The sequence below is a fragment of the Lissotriton vulgaris genome, chromosome 6 (assembly GCF_964263255.1).
Source record: "Lissotriton vulgaris chromosome 6, aLisVul1.2, whole genome shotgun sequence".
Taxonomy (NCBI): domain Eukaryota; kingdom Metazoa; phylum Chordata; class Amphibia; order Caudata; family Salamandridae; genus Lissotriton; species Lissotriton vulgaris.
In genome coordinates, this window is record NC_141694.1 from 1,048,667,482 (window position 1) to 1,048,684,679 (window position 17,198).

Here is a 17,198-nt window from a genome sequence, read left to right on the forward strand (position 1 = left end):
GAGACCTAAAAAGGTTCAAGGTCACAGGGCAAAAGAACAAAAGGATAGAGCATTACACCATAGATAACTATGAATATAAACAACAGGTAAAACAGCTCATAGAGAGAGGCCAGAGTCCAGAATCACCAGAGTCACCAAATCACAGGAAGGGGGACCAAGGGACCAAAGTCAGAGTGCACCGCGATAACCCGCATGCAAGCAAATTTTTCTTTTCAGTGGTTGCTCCCTTGACCCCACAAACACCCAAAAAGACTACACAGTGCTAGCTGCTAGCTACTAACTAACTACTAACTGATACTGATACTGGCCACTACTGCTACTAACTAACTTTATCTTTTTAATCACAATTATTGCAGTGTCACATTTATTGCGGGGTGAGCATAAGGTGCATAAGGTTGGAAAAAGTCCAGCGTCCAGCCGCTTTCCAGCAGCTTTGGCCTCAGGCCTCAGGTCTCGGGTCAGCATCCACTTTAGCAAATTTCACCGGTGACACATGTACAGCCCAGGCCCATTCCTCCTTAAAACTTCCAATATTCCAATAGTATGCCATTCGCAGTCTCTGTCTCCGTCTTTTTCTCTGCGGGTATAATGTTAAAAGCCCACTAGGCACTCAGGCGGTCTCCGGGTGTCCCAGTACATAAGAGATGAAGGTAAGGGTGAAGGATGAAGGGTGAAGGAAAAGAAAACAGTGAACCGCACTTTGAGCTCTAAGCTCTGCGCTCTCTCTGTGCTCTTCAGAGCAGACCTTCCTCTAGGTTCCTAGGTGTACTTGCACTTGAACTTAAAAGACCTCAGCACATTCCTTTTATCTATATAAAAAAACTCATAGGACTCTGTGTTTTCTGTACTCTTCAGCTGACCTTCCTTCCTCTAGGCGCACCTGCACTTGAAAAGCCTCAGCACAGCCTCAGCACAGTCCTTATGTTGTACTCATTTGTCCCTAATTAAAACAATGTTATAGGGGCTAGAAGGGTAAGGGAGAAGGGAGTACTGCTATATCTGAAATACTCTGCTCCTCTATATGCACCACTTGCTTTGCTTAACTCACTTCCCTATCACCTTGCTCATTCAGCTCCAGCAGGCTGCCCGCCGAACGACGGCCTCTCGCCTCGCGCCTCTGGCAACTAAATAAACCAGGCACCAAGGCTCCGTCCCAGTGGATCCAGCCACTGTCTGCAATCTCGGCAGACCAGCCAACCGCGGCTCACGATCCCTACCGCGGCCTTTCTTGCGGCGGTTCCTCGTGGCTCTTGTGGCACAGCTTTTGCGTCTCCCTGCAACTTTCAGCTACGCCCGCTCACTTGCAGCTTGAGCAGGCGTCTCCTCCACAGGTGCGCTACATGCATGGTATGTACATGGTGTGTATGTGGTGTGTCTCCAAAAAGTGATATTGTGCTGATATGGCTCCCAATAGATTTATAATATTTCCCCTGTTCAGGTAGTCTTGTGATCCCCGTGACATGTATTGGTGTATTAGGAGGATCTGATTGGACGGTATCCTTTGGGACCTATTATCTCTAATGCAAGATGAATGAGGGGAGCAGATGTGGGAACTTCATGTTGGCATTTCTGATCATTGCCCTTTGCACTGGAGTTGGGTAGATTGACCTTTATCAATCAATCAATGATAACTTTATTTCGGTAAGAGACCATAAAAGTGCAGATAATATACATACAAGTGGCACAGTAAGATAAAACAGTAAATAACAGTGCAATCCTACAAGTTTAAAAAAGAATTAAACTGAGTAGTTATCAAAGTTGGAATATAAAATACATGATCATGCAATCGTTTATACAAAACTTTGCCGCCTACGCCACATTCCAATTAAAAACTGTGATACTGCAAAGACAAGAGGGGCATGGGTATCATACCTTAAAACCCTACACGCCTGAGGACAATGCCTAAATCCTAGGTTCCTACATAGTGGAATCAACCAGCATTTCCTTATTTCTAGGTAAGCGGGGCATTAAAACAAAACGTGGCGTGCATCTTCAGGCTTGTAGTTGCATGCGGGGCATGTAATGTGTTCTGTGTTCGCCCATTTAGAGGTAAATACCCTCAATGGTAGGGAACCATGCCTGAACTGGATGTAAAGTTTCCTTGCAAGTGGAGGAGAGATTACATCCAGGAATTCCTCCGTTCTTGGTTCAGACTTTATTTGGAGGAACTCTACCGTCAGTCTTCCCACAGCAGTCGATCTTTGCAGAGCAGCCAAATTTTGATGCCTCAGAAGTTGCACAAGCTGATTTTTACTTAACCCCAGACAACTTGCTTCAGGATTCTCCCACAACACTGGTAGGCCGATCCTTTTACAGAGTGCCCTAATATGTAAAAGCCACGGGATGTTCTTGTTTTTTAAAAGGGACCAAACCTCTGCAAATTCCTCTCTGTAGGAAGCCAATTCAGGCACTGACCAGAGCCTCTTCCAGTAAAGGATAGGCCTTGCTGCTAGTAGATCTTTATCGGTTCCAGCCCCAGATCTAAACGTAGGGGGATAAGCGGTGTGCTTACTGGTCGGCCCAGAGAGTTTCGCATGAAACCGTTTTCTACCCTCGTAAGGTTAGATATACTTTGGTGGCCCCATAATTCGGCTCCCTATGTTGCGGCCGTTCTAGCTTGGAGTCTGTAGATTTCTACGACAGGGGGTGTGGGTTTAAAAAACGAAGATCTCTGTACTTTACCGATACCCCTCATTACTTGAGTTAGTCTGAGTGCAGCCTTCGCTATCTGAGTGCCCCAGTCAAAGTTTTCCATCAGAGTAATACCGAGGTAGACAAAGGTCCTTACTCTTTCTGTTAGACCTGACATCATTGGCTTGAGTCTCTCCTCCATTTTTCTGTTTGCCTCTACTGTTTTACGATGTTTTGCTGGTATATGCTTTGGGCGCCGTGTCACTGCTGATCAGTGCCATAGCGCAAGTGCTCCCTATGTTAAAATGATGTATCTATTGTATCCATGTTTGGCTTATTTGGTTTACTGTCAGTCCCTAGTCTAGTGCACCAGGAGTGCCGGGGCTTGTAAATACAAATGCCGCTCGTGGGCTTGCAGCACGTGTTGTGCCACCCACAGGAGCGGCCTTGTAAAAGAACGTCTACGGGTCGGTCATTGCGAGACCCACGTGCAGTCTTGCACTGTCACGTCGGCTGCGCAGGTATACCTACCTGCCAGCCCTCCAACCTTCCCTTAACTTCATGTTAGTCACCCCTATGGTAGGCCCATGGGCAGGGTGCATTGTAAGTGTAAGGTAGGACAAGCCTGACCAAGTTGGCATGTCCTGATAGTGAAGTGCCGCCATCTTAGTGCTTCACTATTGCGAGGTAGCCTGCTCTCCGTTGGATAGAATGGGCCGCCGGGATTATTAATGCTATGATCCTAGCTGGCTCGGAGAGCACGGTGCAATGTCGAGTTTGGTATCCCTGAACTCGGGGTTTAATTACGCATCCATTGGTGTGGATGGTTTTTGGACTCTGGGTTCGAAAGTAGTACTTTTAGAAAGTATCTATTTTCTTGTCTAACCATATCTGGTCTCTGCTGGTCTTACGTGTGTGTGACAGGAGCTGGGTGGCTCCAAGAGGTCTGGATGAGTCAGTGTGGGATGAGTGGGACATTTACGTTGAGAGTAGGGGGAGAGTAGTTGTTGATAGCCTGCCTTGCCTGATACAATGCTGGCTCCACCTCCTGCCAAGCGGCTGATGGCTCTGTGCCTGCCATGGACGATCCTAGCCCCACCTCCTGCCAGGAGGGCGATAGCTCTGCTCCTGCCAGTATCAATGCTGGCTCCACCTCCTGCGGGGCGTCTGAGGACCCGGCCTGGCTCAATGAATAGACCAGGTGCGACTACCTAGCTCCACCCACCACAGACCCAGGATGTTGGGAAACCCCCGGCATAGACAAAGGGATCAAAGACGCAAAGGGGTATAAGAGAAGGACCCCTGAACTAGGAAATCAGATCACTTCTGACAAGGAACCCTGTAACCAAGGACAAGAAGCCTGCTGATCTAAAAGGACTGCCTACCCCTTCTGCCAGTGTGCTGTTGTTGGGGGAATCCTGCAGTGCTTCTTTATTTTTGCCAAGGAACCAGGAGAGAGGAAGTTGGTGTGTACTCTCACGCTTGCTAAGAAAATCTCCAAGGACTGGAAGAGTGCCAGTCTCCTGCTGAAGTCACAGGGCTAAAGGACTTCATCTGCTAAAAGTGCTATTTGCTGGAAGTATGAATCCAGCACCTCCGAAAGAACCAGCAATCACGACGATCGGACGCTGGGCCCGACCGACACCAGCAGCAACGCCAGTGAGTAGGAGTACGGCTCTAACTCCCGAGGACCTCGTGTCTGCCCCGCTGCTGATCGCATCAACCGTGTGCCCTTCGACGCCGTGAGCGCTGCTGACTCTGTGCAACTGCATCATCGACAACGCCTGCTGAGGCCTGATCGACACCGAAGACGCGACGCCGGATTGCTCGACGCCGCTGATCATCGTGTGCTCCATTCTCCTAAGGTACTGTGTTATTGGGGGTCCGTGTGACTCCAGGCCCGGCGCAGCGCTCCTCGCGGTCGACGCCGAACCTGTGGATTATCTTTGCCCCGGCGTGGTGTAGCTCCCGTGTGAGTTACCCTGTTGCTAAGAACTGTGTTTCCAAGAAGAAGAATCGCTTGATACTAAAGACTTTTTGTGCTAAAGAAGAAACTACCTTTGAACTATCCTTTTTCCTTCCTGAACGTATTTATTCCGATTGTGTACAGTTTTGCCGTTATTTGGTCTTGTGCTAAGTCTTATATAAAAATACTTATTTTTATAATACTACTGTGTCGTGTCCATTTGTAGCGTATTCACGTTATTACTGTATGTGGTCATAATTGCTTAACACACAGCCTCTGAGATAAGCCTGTTCTGCTCTGCCAAGCTACCAAGGGGGTGAGCAGGGGTTATCGAAGGGTGTGATCCCCTTGCCCTGACTAGAAAAGGAGTGTCCCTATTTGTCAGAAGTGCATACCTCTGCCAACTAGAGACAGCCGGTTCTAACACTTTCCAATAGGGTGCCATTCAGGAGAGGGTTAGGGTGAGTCTGCTTCAGAGGGTTAAAAATCATAAACTTGTTCTTGTCCAAGTTAATCTCCAATCCTCGCAAAGCAAAAAAGGCTGCAAAACCGTCAAGGGTACGCTGGATGCCTGTAGACGTTTTAGACAGCAGCAGAGTGTTGTCTGCTAACATCAGGGCAGGTACCCGCCAAGTGGCCAACCTTGGAGCGTCATATTCTTTTACACCTAGTAAATGTCCTACCAAACCATTGATGTAAAGATAAGATAACGTTGGGGCCAAAACTCACCCCTGACGTGCACCCTTTGAGACAGGAAAGTGAGCCGATAAATCCCCGTGTATCCCGCACCTAACTTGGGCATAATTTTTCATGTGGAGCCTAATCAAAATATTCAGTAGATAGGTCGGCAGACCCAACTCACTTGACTTTCCACAACTTGTCTCTCAGCACTAAGTCGAAGGCTGCACGCAGGTCCACGAAGATGAGATAGAGGCTGCCACCCTCCAATCTCACCATCTTCCTGAATAGGACCAGGAGCCTGAATATTTGGTCAATGGTCGAGATACCTGTCCTAAACCCAGCTTGAAATATACCCAGGATCTCATGGTCATCTATCCACCCCTGAATTCTATCTAGTATTATCCTGCCCATCAGTTTTTGTGTGATATCTATCAAACTGATGGGCCTATAATTAGATGGAGTTAGCGGACAACCTGTCTTATAGATGGGGACAATCTCCGCTCCTAGCCAGGTATCTGGTGGGAAATTCCCCTTCAGGATTGCATTGAATAGTACAGCCAAGTACGGTGTCCAAATTTTAGGTTGGGACCGATATAAGTCCCCTGGCATCTTGTCAAGTCATGGGGCCTTGTTAGGAAGTAATTTAAGTATTGCGGCCTCCACCTCCTTAAGGGAAATGTACTCAGACACAACCAGTTGCTATTCAGTGCCCGGAACCGAGGAGCCCCGGCCCAGCTCCACATCCGGGGGCCCTGTTAGTTGATACTCAATTTGGGATCCTGTGATGGCCTGGAGGGAGGTCCCTACTGGTTCACCTGATTCTGAGTCCATTAGTCCCAGCAAACTATGCTCGTTCGGTGGATCAAGAGTCGGGAGCAAGGTTGTCTCTTCGATGGGGTTAGCATAGAGTGCTTCGTAGTGAGCTTCCCACACTGCAGGAGCTATATTTGTTATGAGTGCGGATGTGCCCCCACTCGCCCCACTACTAACAATGATCCAAAATGCTTTGGAGTCCCTACGAGAAAGTGCTAGCCTGAGTTCCTCCCATTTATTCTCCTCCCAGTCTTTTTTCCAAATGGTAATAGCCTGTTTGTACCCAAGTCGACACTGCTTTATAGTTGCTCTGTCCTTTGCTTTTATTGCTGTTAGCAAATCAGTTTTTGCTTTCCGACAAGCTGCATCATACCAGGGATGCGCTCTAGCTAGGGCAGCATTATTACTAACCAAAGGGTAAAACACACCAAGGAGATTAGCGACCAACTGTTTGTGAGTTCCCGTGACCCTAGTCTGGGCTGCTTTGTCTAAGTTCTTTACATCAATTTCCCCCATTTCAATTAGCTGCGGGAGTGCCAGGTGATATATTTCAGCTAGTTTCGTTGGCGAACCCTGAAAAAGACACAATTTAATTCTCCGCCTAATATTTGATATTAAGAGGGGCTGTGATAAAGCAGTAAGTTCGGGGGCGGGTTGGGCAACCCAAAACTCCCTGGTTTCCGTGTCAGCACCAGGGCATTGTGATCACTATCAGTCCTAGGAAGCACCCTAAAAATCAGCACCTTGTCCCAGTGTCTTGTTTCAATCATTATATAATCAATGATCGAAGTGTGACCTAATCTATTAAAGGTAAAAGACCCCGGTATATCTGGCTCTAACCTCCCATTACACGCCCGCAGAGACGTTGTAAGGGCAAGTGCTTTAATTTGGAGAGCCAGTGGGGTCCATGCTCGGACAGGGGAGACTGGAGGTTGGGGACATGCCAAAATTGATCCTCGTCATCTGAGTCCCCCTCGCCCAGGCTCTCCAGGGGCTCAAACTGACAATTAAAATCACCTCCCACTAGCAGAGCCACTGAGGGATCTAAGGAAAGAATAAACTGCCTCAGCACAGTAATATGCCTGATTCCTGACCACGCTGCTGTCGCCTTGAATAAATATTAAGTAACCTTGGTCAAGTCAGGGAGCGTCAGGAGTACCCATTGGACGTCTGGAGAATTAGTTGGAATATCAGCAGCCTGAACACCCAAGTGCATGCACACCCAAATTGACAAACCGGTACAAAAGGGGTTGGTGATGGACGGAGCATCTGAACCAATCAAACACTCACACCCAGACGTGAGTCCCTTGCTCACTTTGCCACTGGATTCAAGCAAGCCGGGCTGAAGACGGCTGAAATGCCAGAAACCGGTCCTCGGAAGCTTGTTTCCGGTCCAGGGAAGGCATGGCTTGGCAGTTCGGGCTGGACTGTTCCCATGAGACACAGGGTCAGACTGATTTGCATATGGCCATGTCTGAACTGGGGTGGCAGAGTGGGCTAAAGAACGGTGATGGATTAAACCCAGCTCTTTTGATTAGGTGTGAGTGTTTGATTGGTTCAGATGCTCCGTCCATCACCACCCCCTTTTGTACCGCTTTGTTCGCCATTAGTTGGCAGGGTATGCTCAGACGTGAGTCCCTTGCTCACTTTGCCACTGGATTAAAGCAAGCCGGGCTGAAGACGGCTGAAATGCCAGAAACCGGTCCTCGGAAGCTTGTTTCCGGTCCGGGGAAGGCATGGCTTGGCAGTTCGGGCTGGACTGTTCCCATGAGACACAGGGTCAGACTGATTTGCATATGGCCATGGCTGAACTGGGGTGGCAGAGTGGGCTAAAGAACAGTGATGGATTCAACCCAGATCTGTTGACTGGGTGTGAGTGTTTGATTGGTTCAGATGCTCCGTCCATCACCACCCCCTTTTGTACCGCTTTGTTCGCCATTAGTTGGCAGGGTATGCTCAGACGTGAGTCCCTTGCTCACTTTGCCACTGGATTCAAGCAAGCCGAGCTGAAGACGGCTGAAATGCCCGAAACAGGTCCTCAGAAGCTTGTTTCCGGTCCAGGGAAGGCATGGCTTGGCAGTTCGGGCTGGACTAATCCCATGAGACACAGGGTCAGACCTATTTGCATATGGCCATGTCTGAACTGGGGTGGCAGAGTGGGCTAAAGAACGGTGATGGATTAAACCCAGATCTGTTGACTGGGTGTGAGTGTTTGATTGGTTCAGATGCTCCGTCCATCACCACCCCCTTTTGTACCACCCAAATTGACAGGCCACCCGACGGTCTCCCCCTTCCCCCTGATCTTGCCAATATGTTGAAGGTGGCGAAACCATCCTTCGTACTCTCGTCCAGGGCCCAAGTTTCCTGCATCATACAGATATCATGTTTATCCATGAAAAGACCCCACTCTGGGAGGGAAAGTTTATTATGCATCCCTGCCAGGTTCCAGGACAGGACTTTAATGCTGGCACTGGGTTCCTCTATACTCGGTGGGGATAAATCATTTGCGTGTCTATGTTCACAGGTTTCGTTCCCTCCAGAACATGTGGGACTCTCGGGCACTTGTGTGTTCCCCTTTAATTCGCCTCGTATCAGTTCATCAAGAGGGCCACATGGTTCCCCCGGTCCATGGATGGTCCGAGTTTCCAGCCTACTCCCTACGCTAGTACATTTATGAGGGATTAGGGTTCCTGAGATATTAATGTTACCTTTTGCTTTCACAATCTCTATTTGGGGGCCTGCTTTGCTAGCAACTAGAGTTAGAGGACTAAGCCTCACAGGGCTTCAATCCACTAGATCTAGGGTGCTGAACCTATTGCTAAGCGGGAATAATGAGAGTAGGGGGTAAGTGGTGGTGGGCCCTCCCAATTTATGGTCCCCTGCTGAATTCTGTTTCTGTTGCAGATTCCAACTCCCTCCAGACTGATCACCTCTATTGTGCCTGGGCCCAAACTGAGGTGCACAATAAAAGTAGGACAGGTGTAAGGGTAACATTTTTGATTTGGGCCAAGCAATAGTCTTGTTGCAAATATATTCAACAGCACAAGTATTCCTGAAGTTCATGACCACACAGTTACCTGGAATAGTTTGTATTCTGGGCCCCACCCAATCAACCCGTCTGACAAACAGTATTTCACCAGAGACATTAGGAGGGAGGGCCTGTTAAGACTAAGCCAGTGAATACGTTTGTTTTTTAATACAGTATGATCCTCACTTTTCCCTTGACTTAAGACTGGGACCCCTGTCAGCACCACCACATACGGGAGAGACTCTGGGGAAGGTCAATACGGGGTAAACTTTTGACATTTTCTTCAAGTACATTTTTCCTACAAACCGAAGGTTGTTGTACCACCTGCACTGGTACCCCTTCAGACCCCCCTCCTGGGTAGAGTGTTCAAATTAACTACGTTACTATCCGATGTTGCTGGGAGATCTTTATCTGGAGCAGCATTTTGGTTTTTCTGTGTTGGTTCAACAGGTGGTAAAGTAGAAATATTATTATTGCCCTCTCCGTTTCCATGTGGCTCGCCAGTACCGGTACTCCTGTTGTCCTGGGCACCTACCCACACCGTGGCAGGGACAGGTCTCGCCTCTAAACATAAGAGTCTATTTTCAATTAGAGCAAGTCTGTCATATATATATATATATATGCCCAAAATACAGTTCCCAGGTCGGCTGGGTCCACATCACTAAAGTTCGTTGGGGTATTGACCAGTTGGGGAACCTGTGAGTTAGAAGTGAGGAATGGGGCGGCGGTTTGTCCCTCACTCTTATTATTCCTTTTATGGATTTTCACTTTTTGTTAGTAAGAGGAGCGCCACCCCGTTTCCTTTTCACCACTGGGTCTTTTATTGCTGCTAAAATTTGATTCTGTGTAGATCTTGTTTTTGGCCTCAAATTGGGTGGGTCCATTCCTTCCTCGTTAAGGTAAAGGTCATGGGTCGTTGAGCTAGCTGATGCAGTGGCTATACTCTCTATGGTGGAATCCAGCGCTTCTCTACCCGATTGGGGATCGCCCATCTGGGTACTTGCACCCAATACACCAGAAACAGGCCCGAGCTGATTAATAGGAGAAATGGCATGCAATAGTGGCCCTAAAGAAGAACGTTTGTCAAAGTCCGTTACCATTGACAGCCTTTTCTCTGTGTGCTCAATTTCACGTGACAGCACATTGGATGCCCTAGTAATGAAGCGATCCAGTGTACCTACTAAAGAACCACCAGTGTTAGACAGTCTACCCTTTGGTTCCCTAGTGGACGCCATAATAACAAAGTCTTGCGGGTAAAAGGTGGGAGATAATCAAAAGTGGCCAGTAGGGTTGCTGGCAGTGCAACAGGCTCAACAATATAATCCAGCACTCATCTTTTTGTGCAGATGAACCGCGGTGGCCCCGTCCCGACCTATTCCGTCCTCTAACGGCCTCAAATGGTCCCGCCCTTGGACCGGGCTTCGACCGGTGCGCGTCCGCGCGCGTTCGCTCAGCGAAAACGGATGTCTTCCTAAATACTTACGGTCCAATGTAGAGAGGAGGGGCGGGACGGTCTCTAGGCAGCCCCCGCGGCTCTCTGAAAAATGAAGTCCTGTTAGTGTGTCAGCAAGGAATACATGTGGCAGTGAAGCGTATCCCGCAGAGCGGGAGACGCGAGAGGCTTTTAAACGCGGCCCGGTGCAGAGAGGAGGGCGGGCGGTCTCCAGGCGGCCCCAGCGGCTCTCTGGAAGATGAAGTCCTGTAGTGTGTCAGCAAGTAATAAATGAAGCAGCGAAGCGTCTCCCTTTATCAATATTGTCTCAAGATGTTCCTTATTGCGCTGTTTACCCTTCTGTAGCACAACCTCCTGTTCTCCTTTGTAAATGTAAATTGATACTTGTATAGCGCACTACTCATCCACAAGGGTCTCAAGGCGCTTGTACGAAAACCGCTGTGGAACCCATCCTGGCTTTCCCTGTGAGGCGTCCACTCCTGGGCACCCCCAAGGTGGAAGCCAGGCATCCTTAGCGTTGTGGGGGCCATTGTGGAGATTAAGCAAGCTATTGCCCAGAGTTGCAGAGTGGGACTCCATTATTGGAATAGGCTCCGAGGCGAGAATTATCAGGTCTGTGGAATTTTGAGCCCAAGACCCGCCGAGGCGGGGAATTGAACCCTGGTCCTGGGCTAGACCTCTGCATCAGGGTCTGCCGCTCTAATCATTGAGCCACACTTCTCCACTCCTTTGGATGAGCTAATGCTTTTGCCTAATAATGCAGAAGCCATGGTCATTGTTTTTTTTTTTTTACTTGGTCTTCCTTTCTTTGCTCACTTGTTTGACGAGTCAGTTTTTCTGTGCGAGTTGTGGAATATTTGAGTTTTCTTTATTTGGATTGACCAAACTCGCAATAGACCGTTCTGTGTCTTATGTGAGGTTTATTTGTTCTTTTTGCATTATCTCCATCCGTAGTCCTCCGGTAAGACATTTCTCTTTGGGTTTGATTAGGTCTTGCGCTCCCTTTGGTACCCCTGCCAGCGTTTTTGATAGGGCCGAAGTCCTAAGAAGCTCATTAGAGATTATAGACTCTTCCTTTATTTCTTGGTCTATTACTGATATAAATGAATTGTGTTTTTTGTACTTGAAATCAAAGATAGGGAAAAGTTTAGTCACATGTTGCTTTGCCCTATTCTTGAACTGTTGGCTCTTTCTTGCCTTCCTTTCTCGCTTTGTCTGCTTTTTGGTTTGAGGAAGGAGAGGTATGTTTGGTTGATCATTTTGGGCATTTACTTGATGCTGGGTAGGAGGTTGACTAGTGGCCACTACAGAGTTGGCTAACGGGTCTGGTAGTTGTCTAATAGCAGCTGTAATCATCTGATCTATTTCCCCATTTGTTACATATACGTGGGATGGTCTTGGTTAATATTGACTGAGGGAGTAGATGGTAGAGCTGGAAATTCTTCAGTGCCTTTCTTTGCTGACACTTGCAATGGTTGCACTGTCCGGAGGTCATTTGGGGAGATTGTGGGAGTTATATTTTTTGCCCCTAGATGATGTGACACTCACCACCATATTAGGTTGTGCTGGAATTTTATTGAAACACTTGCCCTCTTGCAATATGGACTTTAGAATTATTGGAACTTCACTGAGTTAATCACTTATTGGTCTACACATGCAGTTGGTTACTCACTGCGGAGTTGATATACTATTGTTCTTTCTTATTAATTCCGTTAGTATATCAAGTTTAGAATTTATGGCTGAGATATAAGCAGCTATGATATTCATCAGATCAATCTGGATATCAAGTTTATCTGACTGCATGTTTAAAATGCTATTTGAAGTTTGCAAGGTATTTGTTAGGGTGAGATGTAGGTTTGCCTGCTCATTTGTTCTTATGTTGGATTAATTCGCATGGCTCTTTGGCCAGAAAATATTACTTGGTACCCCAGTGTTGCTACTGTTTGTTAGACTATCACTGCTATGCGCTACAATAAATTTGCTTTGATGTTTAGCACGTACTTGAATTTTATTAACTGACTTATTGTCATAGGCGTTTGAGTACTCTGAGGTGCTAGATATTTTGATTATTGTTTGCTGTTGTGGTTTTGGTTTCAGTTAACTTGCCAGCTTTGCTGATCTTAATTTAGGGTCATCCTCCTGGCCCTTCAGCTGGAATATTAGGGCTGGTTCCTGGGAAGTACTATCATTTGTTACATTTTCACTACTTTTTGCTGAATTTAATTTACTTGGAGGTTGGTCTTGAATCTGAGATTTGTTTACTAGCTTGATGTATTTGCTGTTTAGGCATTCTGAAGAGCTTGATATTTCAATTGCTGTTTGCTGCCGAGTGTCCGGTAGGCATGTTCGCTGAGTAATAGGTTGAGTACAGTCAGGGAGCTTTGTGATGGTTTCCATTGCCTGGACTAGATCAGTTTTGTTTGTAATTGAAAGTGACTCCAGCCAAGAGTTCTGTAGGTTTTTTGTGTTGTTAGTTATCTTCTGGGTACCGTTGTTCTCTTTTTTTGTCTTGGGGTGGAGTTGGCTACATTGCTGATGTGCACTTGGGCGTAAGCTGTTATCTTGTTCTTTTCTGTGCAATGTGTTTTTACATCTACCTCTTCTATATATCCATTACCGTTAACTTTGAATTTTTAGTGTACTTTGGATCCTTTACTGGCGCTATTGGGCGCTGATCTAGACTGTGAGTTACAATTTCTTCCATGGGGGTGATACATTTTTCCGGTGTTAAGGGTTTAGGGAGACCTACTATTGTGTCTGCTGTTGCATAGATGGCCTCCATTGGATCTTTTAAAAAAGTAAACTTTTTGCTGGGGTTATTCGATTTAAAAACTGAAGTTATGAGTGATATCAATATATCGCCGGAAGTTAGCGGCGAGCTTGATAGATTCGCATTATGGTTTGCTTCGCCTTTTGAGATTTACTGAGACCTTGAATTTTTTTATGCCAATTGTTTCTTAATCCTTCCTGATCTCATGCTGTTGTGCTATGGGCTCAGAGTGTCTTGTTGGGCTGGTCAGCTCAGGGAAAAGACGGTATCAGCAGGGTGAATGTCAGAGTCAGATTCAAAGTAATGCTTGTTTAGCCTCCGGGGTGATAGCAAAAAGGTGATGGAAAGCGGACCGGCTTTAGGTGATGCAAATGTCAGAGATTATTTTAAACAAGACTGGACTCACCTTTATTGTCAGGCCACTACCCACTCACTCACTCCAGACACTCCGGTTGCTCCAGTGACCGGTCGCTGTGAGGCAATCTTGCTTCTTATGCCCTCTGTACCTGAAGGCTTTTGCTTGTAGTTATTTTAGGAGAAACTTCCTTTCCAGGAGAGAGCAAGAGAAGAAGAAGAAGAAAAACAAGCAGAGGAACATACAGCACTACTGCAGGCCTCAACCGAACCTAGTCGTGCCGCCTCCACAGAGTGTTGCGCCACACACTCGACAGCCACTCTCTAATGGCAGCTGTGGTTGTTTTTTCTTTTGTGTTGTGTCAAGGAGATGGGTGCAGGGAAAAAGGAGGGTAGTAGTCTCCCCCCCCCCCCCCCCCATCCCCCCATTGGATCTCAACTAAACTCAACCAGGCTCGAATGACTGCTCTCCTGGGTGACAGCAAGTTACGGCGGTCGCGGAGCCGATAAAAGATCAAAGAAATCCACCTCCGCTGGACGCCACTAGCTCCCTTGCTCACTCGATGAGTTGAAAATGTCCAAAATGTTGGTGTGGAAAGCAGAGAGCGGCTGGCTCCTTCGCAGCAGCTTCAACAACAGTGGCTGCGGGCTCTCTGCATGCTCTCTGGAAGATCTGGCATTCACCACAACAAGCAGCAACAATTCTAGAAATCATCGACATTAACGACCATTGGAAAACAGACACCGTTAAAGCTCTCAGTATTTAAAATGTAAAACATTTTAGTTAGCGTTATAACAGGCATCTAAGGGGGAGGTTAAAACGTATTAGTCCTAACTTATGGAGCAAGCATTGCGGGGTCAATACATTTACAAGAAGGCAAGAATAAAGTACAAAAGAAAAATGTTATGTAAGAAAAAACTGTGACCTTATCGACCAAGCCCAGCCAAGAAATTTCGCTACAGCTGTGGTGATTAGATTAGAAGCATTTGTGCATAAAATTCTTCCTGTTTCTTCGCTCCTTCTAGTTCCAAGTAATTTACAGATTGAGCTAACCATACTCGGCGAGGAGCGGCATATGCTGGGCAGACAAATACCAAATGTGCCGCCGACTCCACTCTAGTCTGGCATGTACTTTCAACGCCATCTTGGTGTGGTGAAATTATCTCATATTTTCAGACATAGTATATACAATAATTCTGTGAAGATACACAATCTTGTCCGAAATGGGCTAACATGTCAACAGATCTCAAAATTCATTAGCACAATGTATGCCAACTTCATATAGTTGCACAGTGATGTCACTGACCATATCATGAGTGATGTAATATGTGAGGTCATTGCAGGGGCGTAAGTTATAGTTAGCTCTGGTACCTATAACTGCTGAATTTCTATGGTTTTGTACATGTAAAATATGAGCCTAACTATAACGTGGAGTAACGTGCCTGTATACTATGCAGGTGACACTCTGCCCCAACAGTCTTTCCCAGAGGTGATAATATCATTGTTTGACCACACCAGAAAGAATTTGGAGGTTTTTTTTTCATCTGATTGCACAACAGCTGGTATAGAGCAAGATGGATGTGATGGAGATGTTTCCTGAAGTTTTCAGAAAAAAAGTTGGGCTGATTGAAGTCATATGCACATACAATTAAAATCAAAGAGGTAAGCAGTCCTGGTTGTGTCTAAAGTGAGAAGATTACCTGGCCATGTACATGAAGCAGTAGAGAAAGAATTACAAAGATTGTGCAAATTAGTGGTCATTGTACCTGTCCAATCCAAGAAGTGATTGGCTCAAATTACTGTTTCAGGAAGGCCAAATAGAGACACACCGTTGTGTGGACTCTAGAGTCCAAAACATGGAGGATGTTGTGTACAAGTACCCATCACCCAACATTTCGGAGATAATGTATATGCTGACAAACGCCACAATTTTCGCCACTGTGGCTTTGGCTTTAGTGTGTCATGAAATGTGCCTACATGGGCAGTCGCAAGATTTGACAACATATATAAATTCCATAGGAGACTAAAAATTAGTAAAAACGTCTTTCAATCTGACATCTGCCTTCCTCGAAGTAACCAGGGGGCTGATATTGATATGCTGTCTTGATTTCAACAGAGTTTATACAGACGAAGCAGAAATACAAGCTGAGAGGCATGAGTGACCGAAAATGTTTCTAGAGAATCTAAGCTGAACATCAGCAGAGTGACACATCAGATGATGAGTAATGAGATACAATATTTTCTCGTGCAATGTAACCTAGTATTTGCCAGCTTCATGATACACGCTGGTTACTATGGACACTTGCACTTCGCATGGCCTTTCGTGCAGCTGTACCGAAAGGGAGAGCTGTGAACATTAGCTCTCAAAAGTTCAATGATTGATGCCTTGCCCACACATATTTAAAATATATTTATATATGTTGGTGCAGCCTTGGAGCACGCGAGCTTGTCCCGGAGGTGTTGGACCGCTTTACGGGAGCCCCAAATACATTACTAATGGTCACATTTTTTAAGGCCCCGAGGAAATTAGTTGATCTGATCAGAATGACAGACTACTGACCCCACACCGAGACTCGAACCTGGTTCCCCAGTTCTAAATTCTCCAGCTCTGGCCGCAGCGCCACATTTTTCCGGAGTCCTCTGGGGGTAAGGAAATACACTTCTCGTTATATGAGGATTATATATAGACGGATGTACTCCCAGGCACAAGACATCAGTCCAGGGTGGCCTGGCCAAGGGATGGCCCTGTGATATTCATCATCTAAATATAAAAATGACTTGGTGCTCGTGCATTTGGGCAGCCACGACAACTCGACTGCAATAACTTTTAGTAATAAGTGCCAGGCCAACAATTCATTAAAAAGCACGCCTCTTTCAGGGCACCCCGTGGACAAATAACCCGCAGTTTCCAGGAGAGAAGCTATTAATAGTGCAGCAGGTACAAAGGCACCGGCCCCCAGAAGCCTTAGGGGGCCCTGCGCCTCAATTAAACCTATTTTAGTTACAAGTGAAACTGAGGCAAAGAGGCCATGTTCTTTGTTTGGGGTCTGTGGCACTGACAGTAATGTTCAAACCAGCCCTGCTCTCTTCCCCACTATTTCCATCTATACCTCTCTCTCTCGTCGTCCTCTCTTTTCCTGCTCTCTTTCATTCACTTGTATCCATATCTCCCTCCTCCTTTCTTTTTCATTGCTCGTCATGCCCTATACCGTGCCTACAACAATATAGACACTGGAGCGTCAGCTGCGGCCCGGGTCTTCAAATGCTAGCTTAAAAGGCTCCTGCCCACCCCGGGAAATTAAAGTCCGATTATAAAATAAATGACCTGTGCGGCGCAGTTGTCCCTATCAATAACCTGCACAACAGCCTCCTCGGTTTAATCATGTCTGAGTGACCAGTAGTGACCAATAGGTCGTGTGGAAAGTAAAAAATCATGTTTTACAATGCGCTCATTGAGGAAGTAGAGGCGTGCGTTTTAATGCACTGTCCCCATTTAGGGTA